This window comes from Arachis hypogaea, chromosome 18 (genome assembly GCF_003086295.3).
Source record: "Arachis hypogaea cultivar Tifrunner chromosome 18, arahy.Tifrunner.gnm2.J5K5, whole genome shotgun sequence".
In the NCBI taxonomy this organism is placed as follows: domain Eukaryota; kingdom Viridiplantae; phylum Streptophyta; class Magnoliopsida; order Fabales; family Fabaceae; genus Arachis; species Arachis hypogaea.
In genome coordinates this window covers 105,160,709-105,179,492 of record NC_092053.1, presented here as the reverse complement: position 1 = coordinate 105,179,492, position 18,784 = coordinate 105,160,709, and the positions used below count along the sequence as shown (strand labels likewise).

At 36.6% G+C, this 18,784-nt stretch overlaps 1 long non-coding RNA gene and 1 other non-coding gene across 2 annotated transcripts; both read left to right on the top strand.

Annotated features, from left to right (window-relative positions):
- The first annotated feature begins 2,547 nt into the window (after window positions 1-2,547).
- LOC112774165 (small nucleolar RNA R71) lies at window positions 2,548-2,655 on the top strand. Its single transcript, XR_003188665.1, has one exon. It is a non-coding gene; the product is annotated as a small nucleolar RNA R71 (small nucleolar RNA).
- Window positions 2,656-13,748: 11,093 nt separating this feature from the next.
- On the top strand, window positions 13,749-17,298 carry LOC112772350 (uncharacterized). The gene is made up of 2 exons (XR_003187474.3): window positions 13,749-14,616; window positions 16,844-17,298. It is a non-coding gene; the product is annotated as an uncharacterized lncRNA (long non-coding RNA).
- Window positions 17,299-18,784: the final 1,486 nt, after the last annotated feature.

Here is an 18,784-nt window from a genome sequence, read left to right as displayed (position 1 = left end):
TGTAAAAGTAGTCTTTTCCTAATCCTCAGGAGCTATATGAATCTGGAAATAACCTGTGTAACCATCTAAAAAGCAATAATGTGATTTACCTGACAGGCGATCCAGCATTTGATCAATGAATGGAAGTGGGTAGTGATCCTTACGGGTAGCTTGGTTGAGACGCCTGTAATCAATGCAGACTCTCCAAGCATTTTGAACTCTAGTTGCTATGAGCTCTCCATTCTCACTCTTCACTGTAGTGACTCCAGATTTCTTGGGCACCAACTGTATTGGGCTTACCCATTCACTGTCTGAAATGGGATATATGATACCTGCTTCCAATAGTCTGGTCACTTCCTTTTTGACAACTTCCAAGATGGTGGGATTCAATCTTCTTTGTGGTTGACGGACAGGTCTTGCTCCCTCTTCTAAAAATATTCTGTGCTCGCATACTTGAGGGTTGATTCCCACTATGTCTGCCAAACTCCACCCAATTGCCTTCTTATGCTTCCTCAGTACATCAAGTAACTGCTCTTCTTGTTGAGAAGTCAGTTCCCTTACAATAATAATCGGAAGCTTCTGCTCATCCTCAAGATAAGCATATTTGAGATGTGGAGGGAGAGGTTTCAATTCTAACTTTTGATCATGGGCGGGCTCTGGATTATCTGGGGCTTGTGAAAATGGCGAAGTGCCCCCATTGTCAGTTAAGAGGGTCCCCACACTTGGACCTTGTCCAGTGTGCCTCTCTTCAAACTCTTCCTTTTGAACTTCAGCCACACTTTCGTCTATGACATCACACTGGAAGATAGAACGATCTTCTGGGGGTTGTCAATGACTCCATTCAGATTGAAGATTACTATGCGGCCATCTATTTCAAAGGAGTATGTTCCTGAAAAAGCATCCAATTTGAATTTTGATGTCTTTAGGAATGGTCTTCCAAGTAGGATTGATGATGGCTTATCTGAATCATTGTGGGGCATCTCCAAGATATAAAAATCAGTGGGAATATATGAGCCCTTTAATGTTCACCAAAACATCTTCACCAACTCCAGCCACTGTAATAATGCTTTTATCTGCTAACACAAAACGAGCTGCCGACCTTTTTAAGGGAGGGAGCCTCAAAACATCATATATAGACAAAGGCATTATACTAACACATGCTCCTAAATCACACATGCAATCATAAATTACTACACCACCAATAGTACAACTAACTATGCAAGGACCTAGATTACTACATTTTTCAGGTAATCCTCCCATTAAAGCAGATATAGAACTACCTAAAGGAATAGTTTCTAATTCATTAATTTTGTTTTTATGGATACATAAGTCTTTTAGAAACTTTGCATATTTAGGTACCTGCTGAATAACATCAAAAAGGAGAACAGTTACCTCAACCTTTTTGAATATCTCTACCATTTTAGGATCGGGTTCCAGCTGCTTCCTGGGCTTCCTTGCAAGTTGTGGAAATGGAATAGGAGTAGTGTTTTCTGTGGTGCCTGCGCCTTTTGGTGCTTCCCCCTGTGGTTGAGCTATTTCTTCTTCAGCTATGTTCTGTATATCCTCTTCCTCTTCAACATCTTCGATTTCTACCACCTCTTCATCTGAGGCGTATTCTGGTGAGCTTGGTTCCTCCTGATTCCTCTCCTGCAGTGTGGTTCCGGACCTCAGGGTGATGGCATTAATGCCTCCCTTTGGATTGGGTAATGGTTGAGAGGGGATTTCAGTGGTGCTTGAAGGTTGGTTACTGGAATTTTGTGCTGATCCAAACTGTGTCATAAAAGCTTGCAGAGTATAGGTGAGACCATTCAGACTGGCATTAATACTATTCATGATGTTGTTTTCCATGGTCTGTTGTCTTTTCTCAAAAGATTGTAGTAGATCTTCATTAGAAGATAACGAAGAATGAGTAAATTGAGAGGTCTGCTGCTGATTGTTCTGTGGTCCTTGGTTCTGCCTCAGGTGAGGTGCTCTGTATGGTTGATTTTGCTGCCTGTTGTTGTTATTGTTCCACTTCTGATTTCCCTGATTATCTCTGCCTCCTCTGTTATTGTTGTCCCTCCAATTCTGGTTTGAATTGTCCTTCCATCCATGGTTATTATTTCCACTTTGATTGTACCCTTGGTTGGGGCGGTCATAGAAGTTGTGAGTGGATGCCACCATGTTGTCTTCTTGTTGGAGCTGCGGGCATTCATCAGTGTAATGGCTATAATCAGCACAGATTCTGCAAATTCTTTGTGGGACTAGTTGTTGGTTTTGCTGTGGTGGAGGAGGTTGAGCTTGCTGAGCTTGTTGATTCAACTGCATTTGCTTCAGCAAGTTGGTCATTTCACAGATGCTTTGAGTTAGAGCAGCAGTCTCTCTGCTAGAAGATACTTCTGTAACAGCTTTTGAACGGCCTTGCTTCTGTCTGTGATTCCTAGTGGATTCAGCTAAATCACTGATCAATTGCCAAGCTTCATCAGTGGTCTTGTACTTCTTCATAGACCCATTGCTGGCACTTTCCAGTGTGGTCTTATCTTGGGGCCTCATACCCTGTGTAATATAGCTGAGTAGCATGATCTTGTCAATCATGTGATGGGGGCATGCTTCCAGAAGATTATTGAAGCGCTCCCAGTATTCAAAGAGAGTCTCATTGTCATCCTGAACAATTGTGGAGATATCCTTCCTCAGTTTATCAGTAACTTCAGATGGAAAGAATTTTTCCAGAAACTCCTTTCTGAGTGTATCCCAGTTGGATACATTTGCTAGAGGTTGAGTGTAGTACCACTCTCTTACTTTTCCCTCAAGAGAAAATGGAAAAGCTTTCAGCAGAATTGAAGTTTCATCAGTGCCATCACGCCTGACAATAGAACAGGCTGCCTAGAAATCTCTCAAGTGCTTGATAGGCTCTTGAGCAGGTAGGCCATGAAACTTGGGCATCAAATTTAGCAGTGCGGTCTTTATTTCAAAATCTGTAGCTACCGCTAGATGATGCGCTTGAAACGGTTGCATTGTAAAATCAGGGGCTCCTTCCTCCTGGATGGTAACTCTCCTAGCTGCCATGTTTTCTGCACGTAAAACAACCGAATCAGTAGAACGGGGGCTGGTTTCTTCCTCAGATTCACTTTCAGATCCGCCCTCAGAGCGGGCTAACCGACGCTGTTCTCGCCTTATTCGTGAAATTGTCCTTTCAATTTCAGGATCGAATATTAGCAAGCGTGGATCAGGAAGTGAACGCGTCATTTGACGGAAGAAACATGCAGCTCATAGTAGCAAAATAAAATAAAATGCAAATAAATAAATTCTAATCAATAAAATTAGCACTCTATTACAACTCCCCGGCAACGGCGCCAAAAATTGATGAGACGCAGAAGCTGGTGAATTAAAAATTATTAAAATGGTTACGTTGCAAGTATAGTTCTTAACTCACCGAAAATCTGCCTATCAATTTAGAAGTATGTCACAGAGAGTTTGAATTAAAAATTACTGGGAGTTTTAAGTCCCAGGTCATCTCCCAACGAGTTGCAGAAAAGTGTACTATCTTATTAATCAGATGTTCAAAGAAGTTGAGTTAAGTAAATTGGAATTTAAATTGAGGAAATTTAATTAATATGAGTAAAAGCCTTGACTGGGAGTTGATTGGTTGGAATTTCTACTATTGATGGAGTGATTGTAAGATTAATTTATAATTAATGGTTGTTCTGTTTGGTTATCCTTTACTAGGTAAGGGAAAGTCAAACAAGTTGGAATGCCAGATCTATTCACAAGTTGCAACCCACTTAGTTCAAAGGGATTGGCGTTGGTGATAGGATAGCAATCCAACATTTAACCCAATTACAAATTTTCCTTCAATCCTTCCAACTCAAGAGTTCTTTTTAATCAACTCCCCATCAAGTAAAGAAACTACTCACGCATTGTAAATAATAAATCCATAGCACATGAAAGGGAATTAAAAGAAGACATGATTATTGGAATTGAAATTGAATTAAAAAGAAATAATCCTTGCATTAACTAATCATAAAAGTATTCAAATAACAAAATTGAACAAAACAAAGAACATGGAAGAATGAAACCAAGTTAAGAAAACGAACTAGAATGATGAAGTCTTGAGGATGAAATAACTCTTCTCAATGTTCCAATGCTAAGATCAATTGAAAATTAAAAATTCTAAAACCTAGAGAGAAAAACCTAAGAGAGTAAAACTAGATCTAAAACTGTCTCTGAATGAATTTGTTGTTTGTTTCTGCATATTCTCTGACTCTAGTCTGCTGTTTCGGGCCGAGAACTGGGTCGAAATAGGGTCCAAAATCGCCCCCAGCGAATTCTGCAGATTATGCAGATCGCACATGTCACGCGATCGCGTCATCCATGCGGACGCGTCACTTGCGCTTTTTCCTCGCCACGCGTTCGCGTCGTCCACGCTACCGCGTCGCTTGGGCTTTCCAATCCGCGCGGCCGCGTGAGCCATGCGACCGCGTCACTTTTCGCTGGTTATCTCCTCAAATTCTTGTGTTTCTTCCATTTTTTGCTAGCTTCCTTCCCAATCTCCAACTCATTCATGCCCTATAAAATCTGAAACACTTAACACACAGATCACGGCATCGAATGGAATAAAGGAGAATTAAAATTTAATAATTAAAGTCTCTAGGAAGCAGTTTTCAAACATGTAATAAATTCCGGAAAGAAATCTAATATGCATGCTAATTTAATGAATAAGTGGGTAAGGATCATGATAAAACCACATAATTAAACACAATATAAACCATAAAATAGTGGTTTATCACTCCCATTTCCTATAACATAGTTAGAACCAAATTCATAGCCAAAGTGAGAATTCATGATAGCAAGAGAAACTGGAAACAAAAATCAAATAAGAAGCAAGAAAATTGAATCCTAAAACTAGCAAGAACTAACAAAGAAGCAAAAGGCAAACCTATTTACAATATTCACATATATACAATAACCAATAACACAACACCATTGCAATTCCCCGGCAATGGCGCCATTTTGATGAATGGGATTTTTGACGGTTTAGAATTTCACAAATGAGTTCTCGTTGCAAGTATAGTTTCTAAACCAAGCAATAATCCTTTCATATAAAAATTTGTTTGTCACAAGTACAAACCCCTAAAATCTATAAAACAAAGTATTGGAACCTCGGGTCGTTCTCCCAAGGAATTGCGATAAAGTGTCTTGTTATTGGTTATGAGATATTTTGGGGTTTTTGGGATAAGAGACATGAAATGTAAATGGCAATGAAAATAAACTAACAACTAAAAAGTTCTTGGCAAGGTGTGGTGGTCAAGGATCTCTATCCTAATCACTAACCACAACATGAGAATTGGCAAGGATCAATCCCACTAAGTCATTCTCTAACTAATAGTAAAGAAAAGTCAAGTGAGCTATATCAATCCAAGTTCATAAGTCCTAGTTCTCCACCAATTCAATTAGTGAGATCTAGAGTTAATGGCTCCCAATCATCAATCACTTGGACATTAGTAACTCAAGAGTTCCTAAGTTACCTTCCCAAGCCAAGAGCATAAAATTCTACTCTAACATCCTTCCAAGGATTTCATCAAACACTTGGAAGGCACAAAAGGAAAGCATAGTAAAATTGCAAGGAAAGTAAATCTACACAACTCAATTGCAAGGAATTAAACAACAACAAATCAAATGAACAATAAAGGAACATGAAAACATAAATTGCATTAAAGAAAAATAAAAGAATAAAAGTGCATCAACATAAAAGTAAAGGATTACAAGAATTAAATGCAAAACTAGAGAGAGGAAAAGTAGTAGAAGAAGAATTACAAAGAGAAAAGTAAATCAAAGCATGAAACTAAACTAGATCTAAGAGTTCCAAATCTAGATCTAACCTAATCCTAATCCTAGAGAGAAGTGAGAGTTTCTCTCTCTAAAACTAACTTTTCCTCCAAAAATTAAACTAAACTAGACTAGTGTGTAAAGTATGTCATCCCTCTTCAATCCTTGGGTTAAATAGCATCAGAAATGAGTTGGATTGGGCCCACAAGACTTCTAAAATTGCTGGCCACGAGTTGCATTAAGTGAACCATGTGCAACCATCGGCGCGTACAGTGTGTGTGTGCGGCCGTAAAAGCGATGGAACTATGACAAATCTTATATCATTTCGAAGCCCCGGATGTTAGATTTCCAACGCAACTAGAACCGCATCATTTGGACCTCTGTAGCTCAAGTTATGGTCGATTAAGTGAGAAGAGGTCGGCTTGACAGCTTTTGCGATTCCTTCATTTCTTCATGAATTCTCCATTTTTACATGATTTTCCTTCATCCCCTTGATCCAAATATTTGCCTCCTAAACCTGAAATCACTTAACAAACATATCAAGGCATCTAATAGAATCAAGGTGAATTAAATTTAGCTATTCTAAGTCCCAAAAAGCATATTTTCACTCTTAAGCACAATTAAAGGAGAATAACAAAAACCATGCTATTTCATTGGATAAATGTGGGAGAAGGCGATAAAATCCTCTAAATTCAACATAAGTTAAACCCTCCAAATGGGGTTTATCACTCAAAACATGAGTGGGATGCAGGTTTCAGCTGTTAATGCTCAGAATGCCCCTCAAAAAGCGCCTTATGACATGAATGGTAGCTTCATTCAAAGTGAGAATTATGACTATGCTCAATTTCCTTCTGAACAGGTCAACTATATGGGGAATGCTCCTAGAAACCCAAATAATGAACTATACGCCAAGACCTATAATCAGGGGTGGAGAAATCACCCAAATTTAGGGTGGAGAGAGCTGATGTGTGGAAAACGATCCAACACAAAACTCACCGACAAGTGTACCAGGTCACATCAAGTAATAATAACTCATGTGAGTGAGGTCGATCCCACAGGGATTGAAGGATTGAGCAATTTTAGTTTAGTGGTTAATTTAGTCAAGCGAACAAGAGTTGATTTGAGTGATTTGTAATTGACAGAAGCTAAATTGCATGAATTGTAAAGGGAGAGGGGCAATTGACTGTAAATTAAAGGGCAAAGAAAGTAAAGAAGCTAAATCTTCAAATGTAAGTAATATAAATTACAGAAACTTAGATTGCAAGAAACGTAAATGACTGAAACTTAAAGTACAAGAAATTTAAATTGCTTGAATTATAAAAGGAATTGGGAATTGGGATTGCAAAAATTTAAACAAGCAAAAATAAATTGCAACAAGCAGAAGAGTAGATGATGAAATAAATTGAGATTGATTTCAAACAGAAAAGTAAATCAGCTTCAAGAAGTATTCAGCAAATGAACTAAAATGAAAATACAGATCTCAGGGGTCAAGAGACTAGAAATCCAAGTCTAGATCTCACTGCCTTCCTTGATCCAATTCAAAGAATAATTGCAAACAAATTAAAATTTAAAACAGTAAAGAAACTTAGAATTCAAATCACTGAATTCTTGAATTATGCAGAGAAAGGAGCAAAGAGATCTCAAGGGTGAGGTTGAGACAGAATTTCCTCAACTCTTCACTATCAAGACTCAAGTAAGCTTTGCAGAAAAGAAAATAGAAAACCCGGAGGGGAAGAGAACTCAATTCTCCTCCCAATTCTCCAAGATCTGAATAAAAGCTCTCCAAATTACAAATCAAAATTCTAACAGAGGTAAAAAGTTCAAAGTCAAAGTAAAAGTTAAAGTACCGTCTAAATCAAACTAACTTCTATTTATACACTTTCTTCTAATGATCTTGAAGCCGTTGAATTTGGGCCCTTGGCCTTGATGGAATTGGATTGAAGATAGCCTCAGTTGATTGCTCTTGGACTTGAGAAGAAATCCGTTTGCAATTTGGACTTTGGAGCATTCAAGTTTGAGTCAATGTTTGAGGCAAACGTTGACTCAAACGTTTCCGTGTTAACATTATGCAGAACGGTGCTTTTCTGTCACTCACATTTGAGTTCACGTTTGAGGTCAAACGTGAGCTCAAACGTGCTCCCTCTAAGGCCATTTTGCATCCAACGTTTGACCTCAAGTTTGAGGCAAACGTTGGCACAAATGTTAAGTCCCCTGGTGTAGTTTTGAGCCAAAGTTTGACCTCGAGTTTGAGGCAAACGTTGGCGTAAACGTTAAGTCCCCTGGTGTAGTTTTGAGCCAACGTTTGACCTCAAGTTTGGGGCAAACGTTGGCGCAAATGTTGGCTTCCTCCAGGGTGTATTTTTGAGCCAACGTTTGATCTCAAGTTTGAGGCAAACGTTGGCGCAAACGTTACTTCCTCCAGGGTTAGTTTTTGAGCCAACGTTTGACCTCAAGTTTGAGGCAAATGTTGGCACAAACGTGAGATCTTTCCAGGGTGGTTTTGCTGCCTTCATTTCCATTGCTGCCATCCCCTTTCTTCAACCTTCCTCCAAGCCTTTTGGTCACATGTCATCAATCAACAAATGCATCAAAGCTATGCTAAAATCATGAGACTTCTTCTCATCCTTGACATATAAGCAATTATAGCACAAAACCTCATGAGAATGCATCAATTTACTCATGGTTGATTGAATCCAAATACACATGAATTTCCACCCAAATGGCTTACTTGTAACCCAAGAAAGTGTATAAAACCTATTAAAAACAAAGGAAAAAGGCTAGTAAAACTAGGCTAAGATGCTTTGGCATCAAGAGCAACCTCAGATGCCACAAAATTTTAACAATAATTCTCAGGACGGTTTTTAACAGAATAATTTTAATAACTGCCAGTTTCAGTCATCTCAACAACAACCACTGATGAGTCCATAATTGTTGGTGTATTTTGACTCAACTTGGATGGATTCTAGCACATGAACTCACACCTAAGCACCAAAATAGCATACTTTTGTGTTTGATCCCTAATTTGATTCTAAATGTGAAAGCATGCATTTTAATGCTTAGATTAGTGATTTTAATTCTACTTTTATGTCATTCGATGACGTGATGTGGTTTGTGAGCAATTTCAGGCCTTAGAGGCAAGAATGGATGGCCAAAAGTGGAAGAAAGCATGTACAAGGGAGAAAACATGAAGAAAACAAGGAAAAGCATACACGGCGAAGTGTGCGTGCGCGCAGCCCTGCGTGCGTGCGCACAAGCAAGTATTTTTATGTGTGCGGGCGCACAAGCACCCGTGCATACGCACAGGTCAACTTTCAGCCGACTGTCCAGACGCACACATCTGTGCGTCTGCACAGGACCCAACACATGATTTCATTAATGAAACACGTGCAGCGCATTTTCAGATGCCTCTTGGCCCATTTTGGGAAGGCTGAAATGCTGAATTGGAGTGCTATATCGAGGGGAATTCAACACATTTTATGGGGAGCTCACTTAGATAGTTTTAGAGAGTAATTAGGAGTAGAAGTAGGAGTAGTGTAGCATTGCTCTCTTAGGGTTTCATTTTTCCATTCTCATGTAGCATTTTATAGCAAGCTTAATTGTGGATTTTGATCATCTTTAATTGTAAATACTCGTTAATTCCTCTTTAATTACATTGTCTTTATTTTCATGTCCTTTGGTTCAAGCACTTTGTTTATAATTGCAATTTTGAGTTCTTGAAGTTTTGATTGATGAATTTAATGTTTCATGCCTTCTTTATGTTTTTTGGATGCTTATTGTTGGTATTGTTGATAGTTGGCTATAGTTTGTTATTTTTCCTTGCAATTTTTCATGTTTTACTTTTAAGCACACAAGGTGTTTGGAAAAATGCCAACTTTAGATTTTGAGTAGATTTTCCCACCTTGGCTTGTGGTTTGAGTTCCTAGGATACTAGAGTCATAATGTCCGACATTTAGTGGTAATTCTTGGGTAGTTAGTTGATTCTTGTTTCCATTGACGCTAGCTTTTTATCAACTAGTTTGGTAAGTTAGCTAAGACTTATGGATTAAGGTCAATTATGCTTGCTTGACTTACTCCTCGATGGTTGGGGTTGACTAGGCAAGATTGACTCATCATAATTATCATAGTTGTGGTTATGGCGATGATAGGATTCCTTGGATACTCATTCCCAAGTCAAGACTCTTTGTTTTATTTATAGCATTTTCACAAGTTTTGATCTTGCTTCCCTTTACTTGCATTAATTCACAATTTTGCTTATCTCTTAGTTTTTTATTGATTAGTTCTTTTAATCTTTCATTCCTTGCTTGAAAATCCCATTTTCCTCACAACTAAAAGAGAAACACTTCCAATTGCGTCCTAGGGAGAACAACCCGAGGTTGAAGTATCCTTGATCTCGGTTATTATAATTTGAATCTAAAATATTTGATTGAGAGAATTCGTTGTTGGTTTGGACTATTTGTTCTTTATTTTTGCACATATTTAATTCTAAGCAGAAAATAATAAATGTCCCTAATTTGAATCCTTTGTTAGCTTAGACTAATGAGAGTGTTCATGATTTAAATGTGGAAAAGTTGGGTTTGGAAACATTTGGTTTGGGAATTGGGTATTATATATTTTTAGTGAAAATGTGAAAAGGATAGTTGAGTACATATTCTTGCACTCAATACCTTAATCATATGCATTAAGAAAAACAAAAGAAAAAAAAGAAACAAAATCAAAAATAAAAGAAAAATAAAAAGAAGAAAAAAAAGAAAGCAATAAAATGGGACAAAATGCCCCGAAGTAAGTGGTGTAGCAATGCATATGAGTTGTATTCAAATTTGGAATGCATGAATATGTGGAAAACATGGTTAATGGGTAGTTAGGTTTTCTATTTTGATTACATGGATTGTCTTAGGTTAGGTGGGAAGTTTAGGTTAATCAAGGATTCGGATTTTCGTCCACTTAACCAAATACATTCCTACCTTGACCCAAACCCCATTACAACCCTTGAAAAGACCTCTTGATATGTGTATCTGTGCATTAAATTTTTGTTGATTGGTAGAAGAAGAGCAAGCCTTAGAAAGCAAGATTAGTAGAGAACCGAGAGAATCAACCCTCAAACACTAGAGTAATCAGAGTGTATACACTTCCGGTGAGGGTTCGATGCTCGATTCTTTGTTTCCGGCTTTCATGAGCTTTCCTCTTGCACGTCTATTTGTACTTCATTTTATGATTTGAATTAGTGGATTTGAATTAGAGAAGTGCCACCTGTGCGCACACATAGAGATCTGCGCCCGCACAGCCCTCGGCGAACCCCCTGGCCGCAGCGCACGCACAGGCTGTGCCTGTGAACGCAATCTCTTTTTCCATTATGTGCGTCCGCACACCTTCTTGTGCGCCCACACAGGAAGCGTTACACTTTCTGTTCGCAGCGTCCGCACGACCTGGTGCGCGTGCATACGCCTTTGTTTTTCCTGTGTTCATCCGCACACGACCTTGTGCATCCGCACAGGTCTTTTCTCTCTTTTCTATTTCTTTCTCTCTTCTTCTTTTCTTTCTTTCTTCTATTTCTTCTTTCTTCCTTCTTTTTCTTCTTTCTATCTTCTCTTCTCCGGCGAAACTCCGTCGCCGTGAGCCTCGCAGTGGCTAACACAAGTGCCACTGTTGCCTATCCATTTCTTTTCTATTCTTCACCTCTTCAATTTTCTTGTTTTAATCTTCTTTGTTATGTTTAGTTGCTTGCTTTCTATTTTTCTTTATTTAACTTTAGTAATTTAGCTTTAGTTTTGTTTAATTGTCTGTTTGTTGGATTGCAAGTGTTCAAATTTCTGATTTATGAGTTGTTGATGATTGAATTTTTGGCTTGAATTGTGAATATGTGCACCACACTCCATGTGTTTGACATAATGCCTGAATGAACATTTTGTTTAATTCATGTATTGTAGCTACCATGTGTGTGGGACTATATCCTTGTTTGACATTCTAATTAAGAATTGTGCACTTTTGAATGATGATGATGTTATTTGGGATTGAAATTTCAATAACGTACTTGTTTAATGCTTTGAGTTGCTAGCACCAAATTGATTTATAAATTGACCTTTTGTCTCCTATTTGGTGTAATTTTCAACAAGTACATATTGAATTTAGTGGATTGAATGGAATTGACTGTTCATCATGAGTTTTTAAGACAATATAATCACATCACAAGGTATTTGCTCCTTGTTAATGCTTTACATTTGTTTGAGTTGACTTGACTTGATTCTTATCAAGAGTTGTCACTTTTTATAGCAAGCACCTTCCCATGTGATTATTTGATTATTCTTAAGGATGAATAGGTAGTTCTCTTCATTATTGCATTGGTTATTGTTGGTTGTGCTATTTTATATCAATCTTGTGCTTTCACTTGCACAACTTCAATATCCAATAATTTCCACATTCAATTCACTCTTGTTGTAATTGCCTAAGCTTGCTTGTGTTTTAATTGATGCTCATCTCTTAGTTGCATCTTAGGCTATTTAATTGAGGAACTCATTCTTACTTTTTGATTGTGTGGATGCCACTTTAATTAGCCGGTCGTTGTGTGTATTCCATACCACTATGCAAACTTCCTCAATTAGATGCTTCTTTACTCTCTCCTTTACCTTTTTGTACTACTTGCCCTACGGTTCCTAATTATACTTTATTCATTCTTTTCAAGGATGAGACATGAAGGCAAGAAGCCGGGAGAGGAGGAGGACACTGAAGATGGAGATGCCGAGCATGCATTAGACTTGGCAATCTCCACACAACCCAAGCCCCCGCATCCACCAACCGAAGGTGCACTACAACAAATATGGCCTTTAGCAACGCCAAATTTTGTAACGCCTTAAAACCGTTCTCTTAGATAGGTTTAGACAACGGTTTTTTATAGTGTTACTGTTGAATTCAATTTTTTATTATTTTATAGCAACAAATTAAAACCATTCTCTTTGACTACTTTAAAGAACGATTTTATAATCGTTACCATGATTTGTATTTAAGCAAGGATTTTTTATTGTTGTTTAAATAATTGTACAAAAGAAACGCATAAAAATCGTTGCCAAAATGCTACACTTTAAAACTGTTCTATTAGATGGTCTTAGACAACGGTTTTTACAGTGTTGCTGTTGAAGTTCAAATTTTCATTATGCTATACTAACAAAATAAAACCATTCTCTTTGACTATTTTAAAAAACGGTTTTACAACCATTACAACAATTATTTATGAAACAACAATTTTCTAATATTATTTAAATAATTATACAAATTAAACAATACCAATAAAAATAATTTCAAATAATTATATAAATAAATTTTGACTTATTTTATTTTAAACTCCTTATTTTTATAAACTAATCTTTTAAGAGTAATTAAATTAGTTTTATTAATATATGGAGTTAAGTTAATTAATAATCTTATATAATTTTTATAATTAGTTATTTCATGTGATTTAAAATTAAAATTCAATAATGGAAGTGTTAGGTAATTTAATTTAAGAAATTTTTATTATGAATAAATTACGATTTATTTTATTAAATTGAACTCTTAGAGATTAATATGTTAGAAATGATTAAATTGGTTTTTATAAATACTTTAAATTTAAGACAATTAATAGTTATGTACAATTTTTATTATAATTAATTATTTTATACAAATTAAAATTAAAATTTTGGTAATAAAAAAATAATAAAAAATTATATCATATAATCTAAATAATTGATATTCTCGGATTAAAACTGTATTTTATAAAATGTAATTAGTATGTTCATTTTATAATTTAAATTAAAAATAATTATTTAAAATCAATAATATATGAGTAAATAAAATTTTATATGCTCCAAAAATAATCTTTACAGTATTATATTCAAATATTAAATTATTATTTGATCTCAAATATTTTATAAAAATTATTATATTACTTATATACATTTTACCCTAATTCTAAAAATTCTTAATTTAAACCCTATTATCCCAAATTTCCTTTGTGCCCTAAATTAAACACAACTCACACACACAGAAGGAAAGAAAAGGGGAGAAACGAGAAATAGGGGGAGCTCGAGGGGGAAATGGAGAAGAAGAGGAAGGAGAAGCGAGGGAGGGGATGGCGCCGAGAAGGGTTCCACCGTTGTCGTTATCATCGTCAGGTGAAGATAGAGGGGTGACCGAGAGAGAGTCGGATGTGAGGAAGAGAACGACATGCGTGAGAGGGAGACAGAGTCTGCAACGGAGCTGTCCCGCCACCAATGCCTCGTCGCCGTCGTGCTTCAACGTCACCACTGCCGTCTGAGCCGCCGTCAGTTCTGTGTCGCTGAGGGAAGCCCGAGATTGAGATGAGGGAGATGCGAGCCAAGGACCCCGACGAGGAGTTGAAGAAGCCGTCACCTTCACTGGAGCCACGATCGCTATCGCCGTTCTGCCTTCCCCTGAGCCGCCAATACCACCATATTCTTCGAATCCGCCACACTCACCGTCGAGTCACACTCACCGCCAGCGAAGCTTTTGTTGTCGTCACCGCAGAAAGGGGGTTGCTGCTGCTGTCATGGCCGTCTTCCTTGCTGCTGCAACTTCATTCAATCCTCAACTGTTGGAACTCGCCGCTGGTACCAATCGAGATGTCTGCTACTAATGGTTCACTGCGATACAAAACAGCGATGGAGAAAGGGACAGAACTCGCCAGAGGAGGTTGCTGGAGCCGTTGGTCTGAACTGCGCTGCCTTTTCCCTGCTCCAGTGCCGCTGCTACTGCTGAAAAGTGATCGGAAATATTGCTGCCGTTGCCATGGATTAAGAAAAAGGGGTTCATCGCAATTAATTCCTGCTAGTTCGACACTCTGAGGTAGGAGATTTATTTTTAAAGTTTAATAGTTTTAATTTTAGAATGCCTACAAAGTTAATTGGATCATATATATAGTATTATAGTGCGAGAGAGTTTCAAGCACTAAAATTGTCATATTTTCAACAATTGTTTTAGTGTGAATAAATTATGTAGTAATCTTGGTACCTTTGAGTATCTTTAAAATATGTTCAAATTACTCATCCTTAAATGAATCCCTTTCAGTGTCCTATATTAATCAAATTACACAAGAAATGCTATTTCTAGGTTTAATTCTAGATTAATACTGAACCTTCTTATATAAATAACTATCTCTTTCACTATCTTCACTCCTTAACATTATCAATCATCAGGAAACTGTACTGAAAGTGTGTCGGTGAAAAGCTTGACCAATATATTACTTTGCCATTTGCATCTGAAATTAGGGACCAACCTATCTAGTATGAGAAGGTTTTGTTGTTGTATCTAAATTTTCTTAATGTTCTTAAAATATGGCATATTTCTTTAAACCACTCAACCAAAATCCAAGGTTAGTGTTGCAATCTTGTATATTTATTATTATTATTACTTTTGTTCTATCTATTTTGTGAAATTGGTGTAAGATTTGATGCTTAGGCAATACTAAATTGGATGAATGCATAGCACAAGTCACATGTTGTTTGTAAAGACAATTGGATGATGTCCCTCTACACCCCCAATGGCACATAAAATTCTCAAAGCAGACGAGAGTCAATTAAAAAAGTGGGACATTTTCTCTGACACAACACAACACTTCCCCTTTCTTGATGATCATCTATCATGTGAACATATCTGGCCTTAAAATGTCGTCAACACAAATGCCGAACCACTATTTGCATGATTTATCGTCACTGCTATGTTCTGTGCCTAATAACAATAATAGTATGTAGTATCTTCTTCTAGAAATGCAGGTTGAGGTCCTAATTAGTTTTCTTTTTATTTTTCTGGTCTCATATCATCTTTATGATACATGTATGATTTCAAAGCTTAAGAAAAGACAATGTCTTCATTTGGTTGGGGATTCTTTATATGGTGTAGGAACAAGCTAGAAAAGAGAGGAAAGAGCTGGATAAGATGCTTGAAGAGAATAGGAAAATATTATGGCTTTCAATGGATATTGGATGTGTGGAGATTGAGTTTTGGGTGAGATGAGTGTGTGATTTGTTTTGTGTGAGGTGTGTGTGCGCGCGCGGGGGGAGTATTTTAATCGATTTTTTTCCCTAATTACATTTTCTTAGTTTAATTAGTTTGTTCAGTTTTTGTTAGATTAGCCAGTTTAGTTATGCATGCTTAGTGGATTATAGGTGGTTAGGAAGTTATATCTGATTTGTAGTGGATTTAGGTTGAACTTTTTGGTTGCTGCTGATGCCTGGAATAAACGGTTTCAAATTGTATAGTGCTGTTTTATCCTTGTTAATGGCTGATTTCATGCCTTGTTTTGATTGAGTAATGATGATGATGGCCTTATTATGCTAATTTTTATATTGCTGCTGATTGCCATTCATTCTCCCTCCCCTTGCCTTATTATGTCGACACTGCTCTGCCTCCATTCTCCCTCCCCTTGCCATTTTCTATTTCTGCTTCTTCTGTAGGTTGTCAATTTTTTCCCTAATTACATTTCTTAGTTTAATTAGTTTGTTCAGTTTTTGTTAGATTAGCCAGTTTAGTTATGCATGCTTAGTGGATTATAGGTGGTTAGGAAGTTATATCTGATTTGTAGTGGATTTAGGTTAAACTTTTTGGTTGCTGCTGATGCCTGGAATGAATGGTTTTCTGAGCTGTTTTAATTGACAAATGATGGTTGTTGCAGTTTTGTTTCAAATTGTATGGTGCTGCTTTATCCTTGTTAATGGCTGATGTCATGCCTTGCTTTATCCTTGCTGCTGATTACCATTTTTTGCTTGCTGCTGTTTAATTCATATAAATTGATCCTGATTAGTGCTGATTTGATTTTAGTGAGTTCATATGGGTTGATTCCGCTGTTTATTTAAATTCAAAAATGTCCTATTTACTGCCAGAATGCTGCCGAAATTTCTAAAAATTTGTGTTAATTGAATTCCAATTTGTGAATTGAATTTGGCAATTTGTTACTTTAGTTTTGTTTCGTGACCAAATTTAACTCAATAGGTTACTTTAATTTGTTCTTTTTTTTTCAATTAAATATCTTATAAATCAATAAGAGGGATGGTATATAATTAGTATCTTTGTATAGAGACAACAGTGAAGAAAACACGAGGACCTACACAATGCTTGAAGATTCATGCAAGACAGTTGGAAGATAGAGAAGAAATTACTCTAGATATTGAAGGAGAGGCAATTGGTCCTACTGATGAAGCTGTAAACAACTTGAGCAAATTTTTGGGCACAGTGGCTAGGAATTCAGATTTTTGTCCATTAATTTACACAAATTGGAAGGGGATTAAAGATAAAGAAGCCATTTGGGAATATGTTCAAGTGAGAACTTTAGTCTTGTTTCTTTTAGAAAGTATCTGGAAATGTATACATATATTTTATTCTTACTAACAAATAATATTTGTGGACATGATGACTATTTGCTACTTAGCTATTTCAACTCTCTTTTGTTATTATATTTTTTGCAAACTTAGATTATATTGTAGATCTTACAACAACTTTTATAAGTTAAATTTGATGGGAAATGTTCAATTATTTTTCTTTAGTGATTAGATTCAAATAGTTTAGATTATTTATTGACACTAAATAATTAAAAAAAAACTGAAATCAAAGATGACTACATAATAAAACCGTTGCCAAAATACGACTCCAACGATAACGCTTTAAAACCGTTGTCTTAAATGACTATTAAATGGCAATGGTATCAAAACCGTTGCCGAAAAATGACATCAACGGTAATGCCTTAAAACCGTTGTCCTAGATGTCTATAAACTGGCAATGGTTTTAAAACCGTTGCCGAAACTTGGCACCAACGGTAACGGTTTAAAACCGTTGGCTATGTGAATAATAAAATCACAACAGTTTAAAACCGTTGCTTATTGAGTAACAGATGAAAACCGTTGTTTAAAATTTTCTGTCAAAACCGTTATCTATGCCACTAACTGTGGCAACGGTTTTTCTGTTACCGTTGTCTTAGGTAAAAAATCGTTGCCTTTGAGCATTGGTAATGGCTGCATATACCACAGGTCAAAAACCGTTGCCAAAGCGTTGCCTAAAGTTTTGGGAACGGTTTTTCAATCTACGGCAACGGTTTTTAACCGTTGCGAAAAGCCTTATTTGTTGTAGTGATGGAGCTCTTGAGAGACATTCTCCCCCGGATCATGTTCGTGGATGGAGGACCGTGCAACGCTTAAGTGTGGGGGAGGATTCGTCATTTTCGGGGTGTAAATTCCTTTTCCGAACACTTTGCACTTTATTTTTGTTTCTTTTTATTATGTTTCTTGTAGGTATTTAGAGTGTTTTTGATTGTTGCATTGCATTTTCTTCATAGTTTATATCTATTGCATTTTGCATCTTTTGCATGATATATTCTATAGATAGAAGTTGTGATTGGATGTTGTGAATAGTATGGCACCTAGTTCAATTTTATCCTAATTGTTCATGTTAATTTTTGCATTGTTGAAAATTAGGAAAAGAACTAGGAAATTTTTGAAAAATTGCATCCATCACAACATACATACATACATATGGAAATAAGTTTTGGTGAAAAACAACAAAGATTTCCAAGATTTTTATTTTTAGGGCGTTCTATTGAATTGATTTGGGAAATTGTTTTCAAAGTTGCTTGAATGATTATTTTGGAACATAGATGAGTAAAGAACAAATACCTTGTGAGTTTTTGAGCTTGAATGAGTGGTTACATCTTTTAACCACTAATTTTGTTCATTGTGTGATATATATCTTCTATGATTGTAATCTTGGTTTCGCTTGATCTTTATTTCCAATGATTGATGTTTTGAATTGCATTGAGCATGATTGAGGCCATCTTTGAATTAAGCTTACTCACCCATGCATATAGCCTTACCCTTGCATCTACCCTTGTTAACCCCTTTTGAGCTTTATTTACCCCATTGTTCTTGATATTAGCACATCACAACCTTAAACGGAAAACCATGATTTACCTTAGATTGTATCCTTGATTAGCTTAGGTTGAGGAGTGTGTTTCATTTAAGTGTGGGGG